The sequence below is a fragment of the Protopterus annectens genome, chromosome 4.part1, assembly GCF_019279795.1.
Source record: "Protopterus annectens isolate FY-2018-M chromosome 4.part1, PAN1.0, whole genome shotgun sequence".
In the NCBI taxonomy this organism is placed as follows: Eukaryota; Metazoa; Chordata; order Ceratodontiformes; family Protopteridae; genus Protopterus; species Protopterus annectens.
The window spans coordinates 277,156,314-277,173,293 of NC_056734.1; positions in this window are offsets into that span (position 1 = coordinate 277,156,314).

The following is a 16,980-nucleotide window of genomic DNA, read 5'->3' on the forward strand; positions in this document are numbered from 1 at the left end:
ATTCAAAATATGAACACATAAGCAGTTTGTGTAGAGGACAAATGTAATTTATGAAATAGTTCACTGATTTGAAGAACAATCTCCTGCAAGTAATTAGCAGTAATGGGCTGTCTGTATCTAATCAGTCATCTCCGCTCCTTCCACTTTCATAGCTACACCATTACCTTTCTATAGTGTAGATTCAGCCCTCTGAGCACTGCGAAGATGCGAATGAGGTGTGAAATCATTAACATGTCTGAATTACCAAACCAATCACTTGGTGTGGGTATGTAAACCTGGTGTAGGTAGCTACATGATTGCATCCACATACCCTAGGACTGCAGGAAGACCAATGATAATTGTTAGCTGCTAATGGCTTGCAATTGTTACTGATTGCTCTGACTATACAAAAAGCAATGCTGAAATGACTGCTCTCTCTCAAGTGTTTGTATCATACAGAGTAGACTAACAATAAAAGGTGTAAGCACCTTGAGAGCTATGAGAACAACCGTAACAACACTGATATCCTTGTACTAAGAACACACTGTACTCTACTTAAAATCTGCCTGAAATGCTGATCAGCTAAATTACATATTGAAACAAAGTTGCAAATAAATGGCCATGACATTGCATTTCTGTAGTTAAGCTGAGAGCAGGGGGAGATGCTCAGAAAATAAAAGAAATAGCTGGCAGTGTTTGCAACCTGGCACTAAAATGCTGTGGGCTATTATCAGTTTAAAGTATTTGTCATATCACATTGTTCAAGATGTTCAAGCAAATGAGAAAGGAACAATTTTTGGTCCTCTGTTGGTGGCAGAGAGTTAAAAACACAAGTGAGTGTGTGTTGTTATTACACTGACTTGAGGGTTTAATTCCAGATAGTGTGCTGTCTGTCAGAGTTAATGCATATTTTCTGAGCATGTGATCAGGTTGTACCATACACATATCTAAGAAACTCCACAATCCTGCCTTTTCATTATTATTCCCTGACATTTGTTAATACTGACAGTTGTTTTTTTTTTATTTGTGTGTTCTCATTTACATGGAGTTTGGCAAAGCCCACCATTGAATGGCACTGTTTTGAAGCAGTGAATGAGTGTCAACTGCCTAAGGTACAAACTGCGAAAGTTAATCTGGCATGCTATTTGTAGTGCATTTTAGAGTGGAACAAATGTGCTTTCCCTCAGCACCCTGAGCAGCAGTAAGAGAACAAATTCTACATCACATCTAAGTATCATTGTAGCACATGGTAAGTGAAATTATTTTAAAGAAACAGAAAAGAGGATTCAGGGTTTGAATCCAGTTTGAAGCCCCATGCTGCTTGAGATTTTTGCAGCAGAAGTGAAAATGCAGCTTGTGTTTTGTTGTGTGGAATATAAGTTGTTATATATATTTTTTCCTGTGTAATTTCCACACTGCTTAGCAGAACACAAAAGTGGGCTCACAGATGAAGGAAAGAGTGAACTGTTTAATTTCTGTAACCCCTATTAGAGAAATCAGTTTTGGCACCAATGCTAGATGCTACTTCTTTACCTGCAAAGCCATATGTAGGGCATGAGCCTACTGCTGCTAGCTGGTCATCACTACACATAGTAGGATAGGATGGTTGCTTCACTACCAGACTAGTGCATGATCATGTTGTGCAGAATGCAACATGAAGTCAAAATCCTTCATGCAGTAGCTGTGTCATACTGAAGGGTACCCACAGACTCATCCAGGCACTTAAAATGACTCTTCAAGAGGCCAAAGGCCCTCTCAATGAAAATATAGGTCTGAGACAGAACTGTGTTGTATGTTTGTCTGCAGTTCATCTTGGATGTCCCACTGGTGTCATGAGCCATGGTTCCAGTGGATATCCAGCATCACCTGGAAGAAAAAAAAATGAGAGAGAAAAGAGTGAAGGAGAGGCAAAACAAACATAAATTGGCTTAGTATTCAACAATCAATTTTACCATAAATATCTACTTAAATAACATAGAAACTATTTCCACTTAGCAACAAGATGACCACTGGACATCCTAGCATGCAGGAAAAGGCAGTAGAGTGAGCTTGTATGCTACATAAGGGAATCATGTGCACTGCCAGGATGCTGAGCAGAGATGTTGGTGATGCACCCCCATGCATCACACACTACTTGGCAATTAATGGAATGGTAGCCTTTCCTATTGCGTTAATGCTCTCCCTGTGGACCACATGAGGACCTAATTGTAGCATGAGTGTAATCTATTGCACTGAGTACCTCAGGAAAAATGTGCCACCCCATAAAAGACATTCATAGTCCTGGCTTGGTCCTCAGATGACACTGGGAAATAGATGTGCCAATCCAAACATGCCAAGAGTACATCCAGGAAATCCTGCAGTATCCTTGAGGCAGAAGGCTGTGAGATACCCAATGTGTCCTCAGTCTGTCTCTGGAAGTTTCCTGTGGCATTTATAGTGAATGCTATACATACCTTTGTATCCATAGAGATAGGAAGGCCACATGTATTTCCCCCATGCCCCTGTTGGGGCTATACATACTCACTAAGGCCCTACAATATCTCTGGCCACTCTGAACCTATCAATTATCTCCTGATTGTCAAAATCATAGTGAGTGATTCTTTGCCTATATCTCCACATTCTTGTCCAGTAAGCACTGCTGGGTGCAAGCAGTTTTGGTTTAGCCAAGATAAGCATCTCATTCCAGGAAATAGCAAGGCTGAGAGCAAGTGACAGCATCACCACAGATTGCAAACTAGATAGAACAGGTTTGTCTCTGCCTTTTATAAAAATCTGCGGATGGTGTGGAAAAGAGTGAAACTTTTACTTTGAATTGCAAGTAGGCAAAAGAAGGTTTCATTACCATGTGCCGTTTTGCACCATTTCTCATTTGCATCTCCTAATGACTTAATTTGCGTATGCTTATTCTTGGTCATCTTATATGAAGTAAACTTCATGGCCTCTGTTAATAGAGGCTTTGCTGCACTCATTTGCAGACAGCACAGATAGCCTTTATGCATTCATATAATGACTATGAACACCCTCTTAATCGAAAACATGCTTAGTTGAATCACATTATATCCAAAACATTGTATACAGCAAATACTTCTCCCAAACATCTTTTATTGCAGGGGGACAAGCCCCTTTGCACACCCCATGTGGGGTGCTTTGCCCCAACAACTAACTATTTAAACTTCACAGTCACACAACCATGAAGAAAGGAGAGAACTCCTCATACAGTGAATCATTACAAGTGCACAAACACCAAATGCTAGCACTAGAGATACAACATAACAGTGGGCATTAGCATGGCACAAATACTGAACAACACTAATTTGCATTGCAATCTCTATGATCAAAAAACACACCAGCAATCATTTTCTATAGCCTTACACACTTCCCTAACAAAGGTGATTCAGTCATTTGTGTTATACCTAAATCAATAATACTGGAGGTATGTTTGCACAATCTAACCCTGTCATCAAACAGACCAATATCTGTCTCAAAGACAATGCGCCATAGCATAAGTTATTTACTGAAACACACAAAGTCTAAGACATCACATTAAGAATCAAGGGAAACCATTTATTTACAAATTTTGTTTTAGCACTCGGATTTATACCCTGGATTTCCAAGCCAGAAATCGTTTTCATCATGGCTATAACTTCTATCTTAGGAGGAACATTCTACTTCAATTTGTAAGTTACTACTTTCTCTACAACCAGCATCAATAGCTCAAGCAGTGGAGTTCTTTTCCAAAAGTACCCTTCAAATTTTGCAAAATAAAATAAAAATGCAATAATATGACATAGTGCACTAGATGATACTTTATCTTTTTCTGTAAATTTTGCCAGACGAAACTAGTTTTCTACATGAAATAATCCAACCTACTAAAGCACTAAATCCTTTGTTCAAAGTCAATAAATTTTAACCTTTCACTCCAGTGTGGTTTGGGTTGTTACTCCTGGGCTGAACAGCTGCCTTGGTTTGGATTATTTTGTGTCTGGCTTGTCCTACGTTTGTGGTTCTATAGTTCTCTACATTGCCAGAAAAATGTTCCCAGTCTCCTAGTTTCTGATATCCGCATTTCCATTACCCATTATTCACTTGTGGAAACAAGAATTACAAAGGGGAATAAAACTACTGAAATAGGCACTGCCATCCAAAAATCTGTAGTGACTTAAGTTTATAAAGTGTCTTAGAGGGAGTAACAAACTTGCCCAGAGATCTCCTGAGATGTGAAACTGCAGAGCCCTTTCCCAGATTAGCTTAAATGAGCATGTCTCCACCCTTCATGGGAGAAGCAATAAGCTTTACTATCTATACTTTCATTATCGGATTTTTCAACTTTAGCTTCCACAACCCACGTAATGAGATCTGGTTAATTTTTGTCTCTATATTCTTAAATAATTTAAGCCATCTACTATATGTTTGAGTTCTCATGCCACATTAAAGAATCCAGAAAATGCTCACATTTCAAAGCAAACTTACCATAGTCTGGAAAGGTAATGCCTGCATAAATATCTTCTTGAGCTTACTGACCAGGCAGTATAATATCTGAGATGCTTTCCTAACCACTTTTGCCTGTCTAAGACCCCATTGCACCATTGTGCTCAGCTGGGACTTGTTCTTACAGCCATAATTGAACCTCTTTTTTTTCAGGGATTTACCAAAGAAGTCTGAGACCCTTGCTTTACATGAACTACAAATCTTATACAATCCTTTGATTCTGCTACATTCCTCTGAATACATATCCTTCCAGATTGTACTATATTCTTTATTGTTTAAACTCTAAAATAACTTTAGAAATGCTGCTGTAGCATAAAACTTATAATGGTAGCAAGAAGCAATGTATCTTCCAAACTAGTCTACATTTTCCTTCCCTCCAGAGAAGGTACACTGCTTCCTATGTGAATTTGCAAAAATTGCTAATGTGGTAAGAAATGAAATTCAGTTTGCTAAGTATACCATCTTCAGGGGAATAAACCAGTCTAGAGCTTGTACCTTTCTCAACAAAGTCCAGCACTATATTTCTATACTTGCATGACTAGTGCTAATATTCATGAAATCAGCACGATGAGTGCTTTCAACCCAACTTCATTTGTTGTTTTATACATGCTACAAAATAAACGTACCACAAAAATGTAAACTGCAATTACAATTTGAAGTGGAAAGGGATGATGATGAAGTGGAGAGTATAAGGAAAGAATAGGATTTTGGATACAGAGATCTTAAAAGAATAACAATAGTCATGCAGAATATTATATTCATAAAGTAGCAGAAAGTACACCAATAACTAAGCCAAAACAGGAATGGAGAAAAGAGATTCTCCCGATAGGGTGACTGCAATTAGAAATTAGGGATAAGAGGGTGGCTGGAATTCACTGCAAGAAGATGGCAAAGGAACCAAGGTAGTGGAAACAAACAGAAAAGGGAATGTAACAAAAAGGGAAGAGGCCAAAAAGTCATTTGGATTGCAGGCTAGTGGTTGCCTTCCATATCAGGATTGATATCAGAGTATAGACAAAGAGAAATGGACAATGGAATCATAAATGAAAGACTTATACTGGTTGAATTTTTGACTGAATCTAGAACAGAGGCTTCTGTTAAAAAAGAGATAATTACTAGGGCATATAACATATGGCACAATAACTATAGGAATCAATTACAAGAGGTCAGAAAAGATTAGATTGGCAATTCACAAGGAAAGAATGGGAGGACATATATATGGACCCCAAATATGCAACAAAGTCTAGAAGATTTGAAATGTTTGCATAGATACATTTATACTCCAAGCAGACTCCATATAATTTTTCTGCAGGTAGATAACAAATGGAAGTGTGAAGGGATGGAAGAGGTAACTGAGAACATATGTTTTGGGAGTGTAATGAGTTGACAGCCTATAAAAATTCCCCTGTAGCATAACCTGTCAGGAATACTGGGTGATCAATTGAGTTTAACTAAGGAAATTTATTTATGGGATGCACTAAAAGCATATCTTTTTGTTAGAGTCATTGATTGGTTGTCATGCTGGGAAAGAGCACTACAGATGCAATGTTTGCTCCGAGAGTGTTGATGGAGAAGTACAGAGAAGGTCAGAAGGAGTTGCATTGTGTTTTTGTAGACTTAGTGAAAGCATATGACAGGGTGCCTATAGAGGAGTTGTGGTATTGTATGAGGAAGTCGGGAGTGTCAGAGAAGTATGTAAGAGTGGTACATGATATGTACGAGGGTAGTGTGACAGCAGTGAGGTCTGCAGTGGGAGTGATGGATGCGTTTAAGGTGGAGTTGGGGTTACATCAAGGATCAGCTCTGAGCCCATTCTTATTTGCAGTGGTGATGGACAGGTTGACAGATGAGATCAGACAGGAGTACCCGTGGACTATGATGTTTGCAGATGACATTTTGATCTGTAGTGAGAGAGGGAACAGGTGGAGGAGACCCTGGAGAGATGGAGATATGTTCTAGAGAGAAGAGAAATGAAGGTCAGCAGGACTAAGACAGAATATATGTGTGTGAATGAGAGGAAGGATAGAGGAATGATGAGGATGCAAGGAGTAGAGGTGGCGAAGGTGGATGAATTTAAATACTTGGGATCAATAGTTCAGAGTAACGGTGAGTGTGGAAGAGAGGTGAAGAAGAGAGTACAGGCAGGATGGAGGGGGTGGAGAACAGTGTCAGGAGTGATTTGTGACAGACGAGTACCAATAAGAGTGAAAGGGAAGGTCTACAAGAGGGTAGTGAGACCAGCTATGTCATATGGGTTGGAAACAGTGGCATTGACAAAAAGGCAGGTGTTTGAGCTGGATGTGGCAGAGTTAAAGATGTTAAGATTTGCACTGGGTGTGATGAGGGTGGACAGGATTAGGAATAAGTATATTAGAGGGTCAGCCCAGGGTGGAAGGTTTGGAGACAAAGCCAGAGAGGCAAGATTACATTTGTTTGGACATGTGCTGAGGAGGGATGCTGAGTATATTGGAAAAAAGATGCTAAGGATGAAGCTGCCAGGTAACAGGAAAAGAGGAAGGCCTAAGATAAGGATTATGGATGTGGTGAGAGAGGACATGCAGGTGGTTGGTGTGACAGAGCAAGATGCAGAGGACAGGAAGAAATGGAAACAGATGATTCGCTGTGGCGACTCCTAACAGGAACAGCCGAAAGAAGATGATGATTAATTGGTTGTGAAATAAAAAAAAATAGGACAACAAATTACATGAAATAAAGAAAAATGTGATAGGTTAAAATTAGAAAATCAGATGAATAAAAATAATAATACAGAAGGGGTTAATAAGCTAAGCAACAAATATTTGGAAATCTTAAAATTAAAATCAATCTTGAGAAATTTAAGATAATTAAGTTCTCTATTAACCCAAAATCTATGAACAATTTAGCAGTTTTCTTAGATGGATGAATGTATTTCAAAGAAAATCTGGTTTAACATTTAGCAAAGACAAAACAAAAATCCTACCTATAAATACAAACAAGAATCGAATCAAAAATAAATTCATTAAATATGTTGTCAAATATAAGAAAACAAATTATTTACTAATAGTTATAACAGATACAAAAGGTATAATAATTTATAATTATATTAACAATATAAACAATGTAAATAATCTAATAGACAAATGGAATACAATTTTCTTCACAATGGAAGAGAGGTTATCTATAATCAAAACGATTATCTTACCAAAAATCTTATATATTATACAATCACTACCATTACCCCCCCAAAAAAGTTGTATTCAAGAATTTAACACTTTAATTTTGAGATTTCTCTGGTATCCCAGTAAAGCAGGAGTTGCTTTAAATCATAATATGAGAAACTGAGCAGCAGGAGGATAGGGCTACCAGATCTAGAATTATATTCATTATCATCAATTACAAAAACAATTTATCTTTGGATTAACACTTACACAGCTGGGTGGAAAGAGTTTTTAGGAAATATTTTTTATGAATTCTAAACTTAAAAGATATTCTAATAATTATCTAAAACTAAATAACAGTCTACATTGGTTATTAAAGGATTACCTTATAGGAAAAAGTCATCAAACAAGTGACTCCTATTCCATTTCTAGTATAATAAACACATTAAAAATTTTATATATAGAAACCTGGTATATAAAGCATGGCTCTTCCTTGTATTTCCTATGGCAAGTACCCAAAATAACATCTCCACCTCAAAGTTAGAAACAATTATCACATTTAAAGAGAAAAATCTGCTATATTGGTTTTAATTAATGAAAGATGAAAAGCTACATTCTATTGATTATATTAAGAAGAAATATAATTTAGATAAAGACATGGGGCTAGATATACAATCATGCAGACAACATGTAGAAGGGGAAATTAAGTTAATGCACCTAAGGATAAGAGATCATATCTCAAAATTAATTGAATATCTAATATTCTTAATGCAATAAAACACATTGGGACAGGGTCTCTTATCTAAATTATATAAAGTTGTGAGGTGAGAAACTAAAGTTGAAATGATAATATCTGGAACTATTTTACCCAAACTAATAATAGACCTCCAAGTGAAGAAGATAAAAAGTAGTTCTAATATCTTCTAAATATACAACTTCATCTCTTAGATGAAATCTCTTTACTTGGAAATTTTTGCATAAATCTTTCTTAACACCACATATAATTGAATTAATGTTCAAGCAGAAACAGTTTTATTGGAAATGTAAGCAACAACTTAAAGTAGATTGGTGACGCATTTTTTGACCGTATTGTCTTAACACCTTATTGGAATAACATTAATCTCTTTTTACAGGCTTTTTTGGAGATAATTTTGTTTTATCTAAATCACTAATCCTTTTTAACAGCCCTATTCCTATATGTATTAAAAATGCAATATAGCATTTTGTGGTCTATACTATATATAGCGAGAAAGGTTATAACTCAGAATTGGAAGAATAAATCTACACCCTCCTTCAAAGAATTTATAAATATTGCAACTGAAGTCTGTCACTTGGAAATCATTTCAATTAAGTCAAGAACAACCAGGGTTACCTCTTGCCACACTGCATGGACAAAACTTAGAGATCTGCTTGACAAGCAAAAAATAACTGCATTTTAGATTTCACATAATATATAATAATTTGAATGACTTGATGGTCAATGGACACTCCTGTAAATAGTTTTTTTCTCTTTTGTGTGTGAGGTTTAGTTGATTTTTTTCATTTATATTCACACATTTTTTACTGTAAATATTGTGATTATTTTACAAATTGAAAATCCAATAAAAACTTAAAAAAGCAATTACTAGAAAATTTAAAATCAACATCTAAACCAAGTATAGTTGAAGTAATAAATATTGTAGCAAAGGTAAAAGATCAGGAGGTGGGATCTTTAGAAAAAGGAAGGAGTGAATTACATAGAAAAAATGGAAATTGAGGGAACAATACATGCATAACATGTTTTGGAGGAGGAATGTGGATTAATAGAAGGCAGGAATTTAATAATTTATGTATTGTTGTCTAGATTATAGGATATATATATAACAAATGTGATGTGTATAATGTTTGTAAATGTGAACTTGTTAATATGGTTTGATTACTTTTATATAAGTGCAAGTTTGCTTGTATCACAAGTGATACTCAGAAGTGTTTTAAAAAATTTAAACTACAATAATATTACACTGCTGTATAACACTAAATGCTATAAAAACATTTTACCATCTCAGCATGAAAACATTTTTCAAGTGACTTGTTAAAAACAAGGTGCTGTACATTGCAATATTAAACAAGAATTCTGAAACATCTCTTAATTTCTTATGAAATCTGTCTTCCATTACTCAGTGCTATTACTATACACCTTCTTAAGAAGTAAGTCAAATATTCATTTAAACTACATGCAAATCAAACTTTCTTCAAAAACATTTTAATTTTCCCACATTTCTCATTCTTCACTTCTCATCTTTTCCTGCATGCATGTATGTAAAAAAATTAATAAAATAAATGTGTGTTCTCCATTGAGATTACTGGGATGTTATAACTAACACTAATTAGTTTACAAGGACTGCATCATATCATTCTTATATGCATTAAGGGTTGCTTGTTTCCATATTTTTAGACTGCAGGCAATTAATATTTTCGCTTGCTCTCAGTGCTGTTGCAATACTAACAAACCACAGGCACTTCACTATAATGTAACAATTTAATATTGTTATATTTATCTTGCATTTTCAGTGAATCCCTTACACATCTCCTTTTGGAAATCCTATATGTCACAAATTAAACTAGATTACTGGTAAAATACCTGCTCATTGTTATAATATACCAGTAATCTCAGGTGACTTTAGCAACTATATTAAAGTATTAAATGAACCATTCTCTTTTCCTCCTGTATCCCCCAATTCCAGACTTCTCTTCCTAAATGTCAGTCTTGGAAGTATTTACAATAAAATCCAAGACATACATGCTTGTATTGCTATATATTCCCCAGACATAATCATAAGTACGGAAATGTGGCTAAAAAAAGACATAAATGACAATGAAATTACCCCACCTGGTTTCAGTATAATTAGGCTTGACAGGAAAAAAGCAGGCAGGTGGCATAGCCATCATCTGCAAGAATTCCCTGAATATAACTTCATATGCTCAGGATATATACCACTGTTTAATAATGCAGAACTCCTCCTATCACATCTCAAAATCAATAATAGGAAAATGCTTTGTTTAGCAGCCATATATATCCCACCAGGTAAAAACATTACCATTGTGGAAAATATCCTAAACTGAATATCCCACCATATAAAACATGAGGCAATAAAACTAGGAGACCTAAATATATACTGGTAGATTATTAATAGCAGCACCCAGTCTGATTTCATAAACCTCTATGGCTTTACACACTTAATTACATCATTTACTAGAGTCCACAAAAGCACTGGTAGGCAATCAGCCTTAGACTGGATTCTTACTAGTAGACCCAACCAAATTAGGGTAGTTGGTAGGTAGGCTTCCAGGCAGCATAAGTGACCATCAACCTACTTGCACTATTAGAAGTTACAATATCCAAGAAAAACATATAATTTACAACTAATTTCATAACTCTAAAAACTTTGACACACACACTTTTATCAAATCCTTAAGAAAATATAACTAGAAAATATTAAAACCTGTGCCCTTAGACTCTGCTGTTTCACACTTCAATGAGATATTCCTAAAAATTCTCAATAACCTTGTCCCAGTATGTATTAAAATGGTCAAATCCAATCCTGTACCATGGCTAACTAAAGAAACTAAGAAGTTGATACTACACTGTGACAAAGCCTGGAAAGAGTGTCTCAAAAATAGAAAACAAAATGCATTTCAACTTTTCAGGCAACCAAGGAATAGGACAAAGTACCAAGTAAAACATGACAAGCAAACATATTATAACTTCCTCCAAAATAAACATCAAAACAACCCAAAACTCTTCTGGACATCCATAAACAAACTTTTACATCCAGGCCAAATTACCAGCCCAAGCCCAACATCCAATAGTACTGATTGAATTCCCACACAGTTTAATAACTATTTTATACAGACCATATTCTTCCTCACACAAATGAATACTTTCGTTACCCTCTCGGTGCCAGCAGCCTCTGCTAGATATCCTCACCTATTTGACTTCAGCCCAGTGCCTACCTCCCCCATTAAAAAACTCCTACATAAACTAAAACCAACCACCCTGACCAACTCCCCTCTGACTACTTAAAATGTCTGCGGATGCACTTGCTTTTCCAGTATCTATATTGATAAATAGAGCTATATCTGAAAAATATGTTCCTTCCATCTGGAAAAAATCCATTATTATACCTTTACACAAAGGTGGCACATCTACAAAGTTTAATAAATACAGGCCCACTGCAACCCTCTCTCCCCTAACAAAAATATTTGAAAAATGTATTCATGTGCAACTTCTATATCACCTAAATTCAAATAATCTGCTCTCAGAAACACAGCATGGTTTCAGACCCCCACCACAGCAAAACCACCACCCTCCTTCACTTGACCAATACTATAAACCGGCATAGGAACAATGGTAACCTGGTGTCAACTGTGCTCCTAGACTTATCCAAATCTTTCGACATTGTATCACACCAACATTTACCTGCTGAACTCTCTTCTGTAAGTCTCTCTTTATCTTCTCTTAAATGTTTCCTTAGTTATCTATCCGGAAGGCAACAAGCAGTCAAATGGCAACAGGACCTCTCTTCGTCTCTTCCAGTTACTATAGGGGTCCCTCATGGCTCTGTACTAAGACCCCTTTTTTTTAAATATTTTATAAACAAGCTTCACACTGCCATACACCAAGAAAATTTAATACAAAATGCTGATGATTTGACTTTAATATGTACAGCTCCCACAATATCCAGAATACAAGAAATCACCCAAATTTCTTTCTCTTCAGTCTAAACCTGGCTGAAAAATTCAGACTTACTCCTTAATCCAAACAGAATGAAACTGATGCCTTTACCCCAAAACATCATCTCTATGAAAAACAAACTTTCTTGGTTACATCAGCAAATAATACTAAAACTGAGGTAGTACCACAGGCTAAATTACTGTGCATTATAGATGACAATCTTAAATCCTATCAACATATTCTTTAAACAATTAAAAAGACCCACCAGAAACTTGGCTCCCTTTATAAGGCAAAACAATACCTCACAGACCCAGCAAGAAAAATCCTAGCTTCATCCTATTTCCTTCCAACCATCGTATATGCCTCACCTATCCTTACAAACCTAAGCTTTACACTACAGTCCAAACCAGCTTCCTATTACAACAAAGTAGCTAAATTTGCTACCAACACAGCACACCGAGCTCACCACTGCCAAGCTTTAAAGCAGCTAAACTGGCTAGAGCTTAATAACTACATAACATACTCTCAGCTAGTTATGGAACACAAACTGATATATTTTCCTGAACAATGTCCTACATTAAAAACATGTTATTGTCCTACACCCCACAAGGGACTTCTGTTCTGGTGATAAATGTCTTCTAAGCCAAATAATTAATCGGTGGACTCACTCTACTCCTGTTACATCTCCAAACTCTGGAACACCATCCCTACACAAGAAAAATGGTTAACAAACTTCCAAGTGATAAAATCCAGCTCAAGCAATACCTTATTCAATCTTGGTAATGCTCATGTTCATCACCAGGTTGAGATCTCTAGTAAAAGCACAAACTTCTTATTCCTTATCACAAACATTTTGATCTCCTCTACTTGAATCATTACACCTCTAACAACTTTCCATCCTGTATTTGAAATAATACATCCCTTTTCACCCTCCCAAACAACATTTTTCATCTTGCTCTTTTTCTAACTGCCTGCATCCATCGCTCTACCCGTCTCTGCATTATGCTATTACTATCCTGGGTCTATATTACATTGTAGAACACTGACATGTTCGAACATCATATGGTCGACACCATATGATCAAACATGTAAATGTTCAAACGTTTCAACGGAGATCTCCGTACAGTGTGGAAATGGAAGTTTTCCATTGTCTACACTGTAGTGCGATCTCGGAGTTGGTATATTTAAAGAGCAGAGGGTGTGGGGGGTGCAGGTGGGCTTGCCCCATTGCTTAACCTTTCAGATAGGTTTTTTTTTTTTTGATTTTCGAACTTTTAAGAGTTCGAACATATGGTGTCGACCATATGGTGTTTGAACTTTTAAATGTTTGATAATCTAATATAGACCCACTATCCTCCTATATAATACTAATATCTTCCATCCCCTCCTACTTTATTTTATAACTTACTTCACTATATCTCTCAAACTCTTTACAACCCTATACAATACAAGAATTTCCCTTCCTACAAAACTTCATAAATAACATTATTACATATCTTAAACACCTTGCAAACCTTTCATTACTGAAATCAAAGAACACTAAACTTCTTTAAGATAATGGCTCCCTTATGGAGTAAAAATCCTTTTGCTTTTGCAAGATTTTACAGCTAGAAGAACTGTATAGACTTACAATTGTTGATGTAAATATTTTACTTTATATACCTGTCTTGTAATTATTTTTGTTGTTTCATGAGAAATGTAACTGTTGCTTTTTTGAGAACTGTTTGAAATTCACGTGTTAATGTAAATGTACTGTGGTGGAGCTTTTCTGTGTGGGACTCCGCTGAAAATGGGCTCTGCCCAGTCAGACTTTACCAGACAACAAAGACAAATAAATAAATACAGTAAATAAATAAACACATTTAGGTAATGTGCTCATTAATAAATACTATTACATTTATTGTACTAATAGAGAGATGCATTACTACACAAGTCATTATGCTCATAAATACCGCTCTGCATGTTTGTAACTATACGAACCTCTGCTTACCCACAATGCAACAATACCACTTTGCATAGAAACAAGTTACGATTAACTATTCTAACTGTAAAAATATTCAAGTGTCTGCACACATAAATTCCTACCCCCCCATCACTCACCCTATACATAATAATATAGTACTGTTTTCTTCCATTACTTTGAACAGATAACTCCCACAAAACAAAAACAAAAACAATACATCTAAGTTAAGCAAATGCAAGCATAAGAAATCACTATTATATGTGCTGTGCTAATATGCAATTACATTATCACAGCACGTCATTAGTCCCCTATATACCACTCGCTATGCCTGCAATAATGGGAACTTTCACATACCCACAATAATCCTTCCACATACCCACAATAATGCAGGGCTACCATTTAACTACTGTGTACAATAATCATTTACAAAGAAACATGGTATGTTTCAAAAATATTTAAATGTATGTGCACATGCAATACTACAGCACTAATGTCACTCACTGTACCCGCCTAGCACTACTTCCTTCCATTATCTTTAATAGGTAACTCTCATAAAAATATATTTACACTTGGAAAATGAGCAAATATGCTCATAAATATGTGTACTGTGCTGATTACAGAGTTGTAGTGCTGCAGTATATTTACTAAAGGCTGTCAGAAACAACCTTCTCAAAACATTTTTTAATGTAATGCCCAGGTTTTTCGTACACAGATTCCACAATACCACTGTATTCACAGCTGCAACAGAGTTGAAATACACAATGCACTTCCACCAATAAGCAAATAAAAAGCATTGTTTTGGGAAACAAAATGGCAACCATATACTGACAGTAGAACCCTGATAGCCACTATCTGTGCAACTATACTTTGAAACAGCTCTTATAATGTATTAAACATTTTATTATTCTGTATACTGCTTGCTACAGCTTCAGTACATGAAGTAACATGTTGCTCTTGCTCATGTAAATAAGTCAGTACAAAAATAGTGTCTCCTTATGATATCATGAGGGTGGGTATCCTTTTTTGTTTTGGAGAAAAGGTTGAAATATGTACTCTTCATTTCCACACATTAATGGCATCCAAATGTTACCTGGTTTACATGTGATACAGTCTTACCCAGAACACTTTTCTACATCACATGTAAACTGTGCTGATAGGTTGATGGAAGTGTATGATTATGTGTTGATATTAGTATTACCATAATAGTTATGCGACCAGATTCATTAAAGACTACACGGCCCATTTACATTGTGTGCATGTCATGGCGAGGCGTGCACATGGTAGCACACTGTTTTAGATTCAGTAAGTGGCTCTACACAGTGTGTAGAGCCATGCAAACAATGTAAACACTGTAGCATGCTAAGTATAGCATAAGCAGCTGAATTGCATACTAATCAACCAATCCAAGATGGACGAGCTATTTGACAAGCTATAAAGCAACCGTGTGGACTCAGCACTGGCTTTTCCTGCAAATTCCAAAATGTATTGGAATACAGCCATGGAAAGGAGTCTACACAGAAACAATGTTAGGGGCTGCTGTTGCTTTAATTCATATGTATTTGCAACAGGCTGAAGTCTATGCTGCTGCTGCTAATAGACCAAGACCAAGAAGGAGAAGAGTTTTCAGGTCCCATTTAACTTATCACAGTCTACATGACCTGGAAATTGTAGAGCACGACAGGGTAGATAGAGACACATTACAAGAACTCTGCAACCTCTGTCATCCTCAACTGTGAGCCAGGGCACACTGAGGGGGAATTCATACCAGTGAAGACAAAGGTATGTGTAGCATTTAGAATTTTAGCTACAGGTACCTTTCAGAGACCAACAAAAGACATGCTGGGGATGTCACAGGCATCAGCATCTAGGTTCATGCATCAGTTCCTAAATGCTATGCTCCAACATGCCAGTGACCACATATATTTTCCCCATTTTCCTGAGGAAAGGGCTAGAAATATGCAGGAGTTCTACCTTGTAGCACACTCCCCTTTAGTACTGGGTGCCATAGATTGCACACATATAGTAACTAAGGCACCATCTGGGGAACAGGGAAGGCTCTACATAAACAGAAAGGGCTTCCACTCTATTAACTGCCAAGTCATGTGTAATGCCAAGAGAATCATCTTGAATGTGTGTGCTGGCAACCCAAGCAATTATCATGACTCACACATTTGGCACACCTCCCAACTGTATCAGAGGTTCACTGGGGGGGGGGGGATATCCCACAGGGTCACTTACTGGGGGATGCAGGTTATGCACTGGAATGGTGGCTGATGACACCTATGCTCAATATGCCCTTGCATTGGCTAAGAGGCAGTGCATAGCACACTCACTCACCACCTAAGGGGCTCAAACCTTCCTGCTATGCACATACATATAGCAATACTGATACCAGGCAAAGCTCACAACCTTTACATATCAGTGTATTGGCTGTGTACTGCCAGCATCAGACAGAGTCAGCCCTGAATAAAACTGTTGTAACTGATAGATTTACTAGGTAAGTGTTGAATTTGGAGTGCATTGTGCACTAATATGAATGAATGGCATATGCTTCAGTGTTGTTACATGGCACTGTAAGCAGGTAAAAGGTGGGTGATTTGTACAGAAATTACTTTAACATGTGACAGCAGAGACTTATGTGACTTATATGTGTCCATTCCTAAACAGTAAGCCTCAAGCACCAAAGATTTATACAGTCA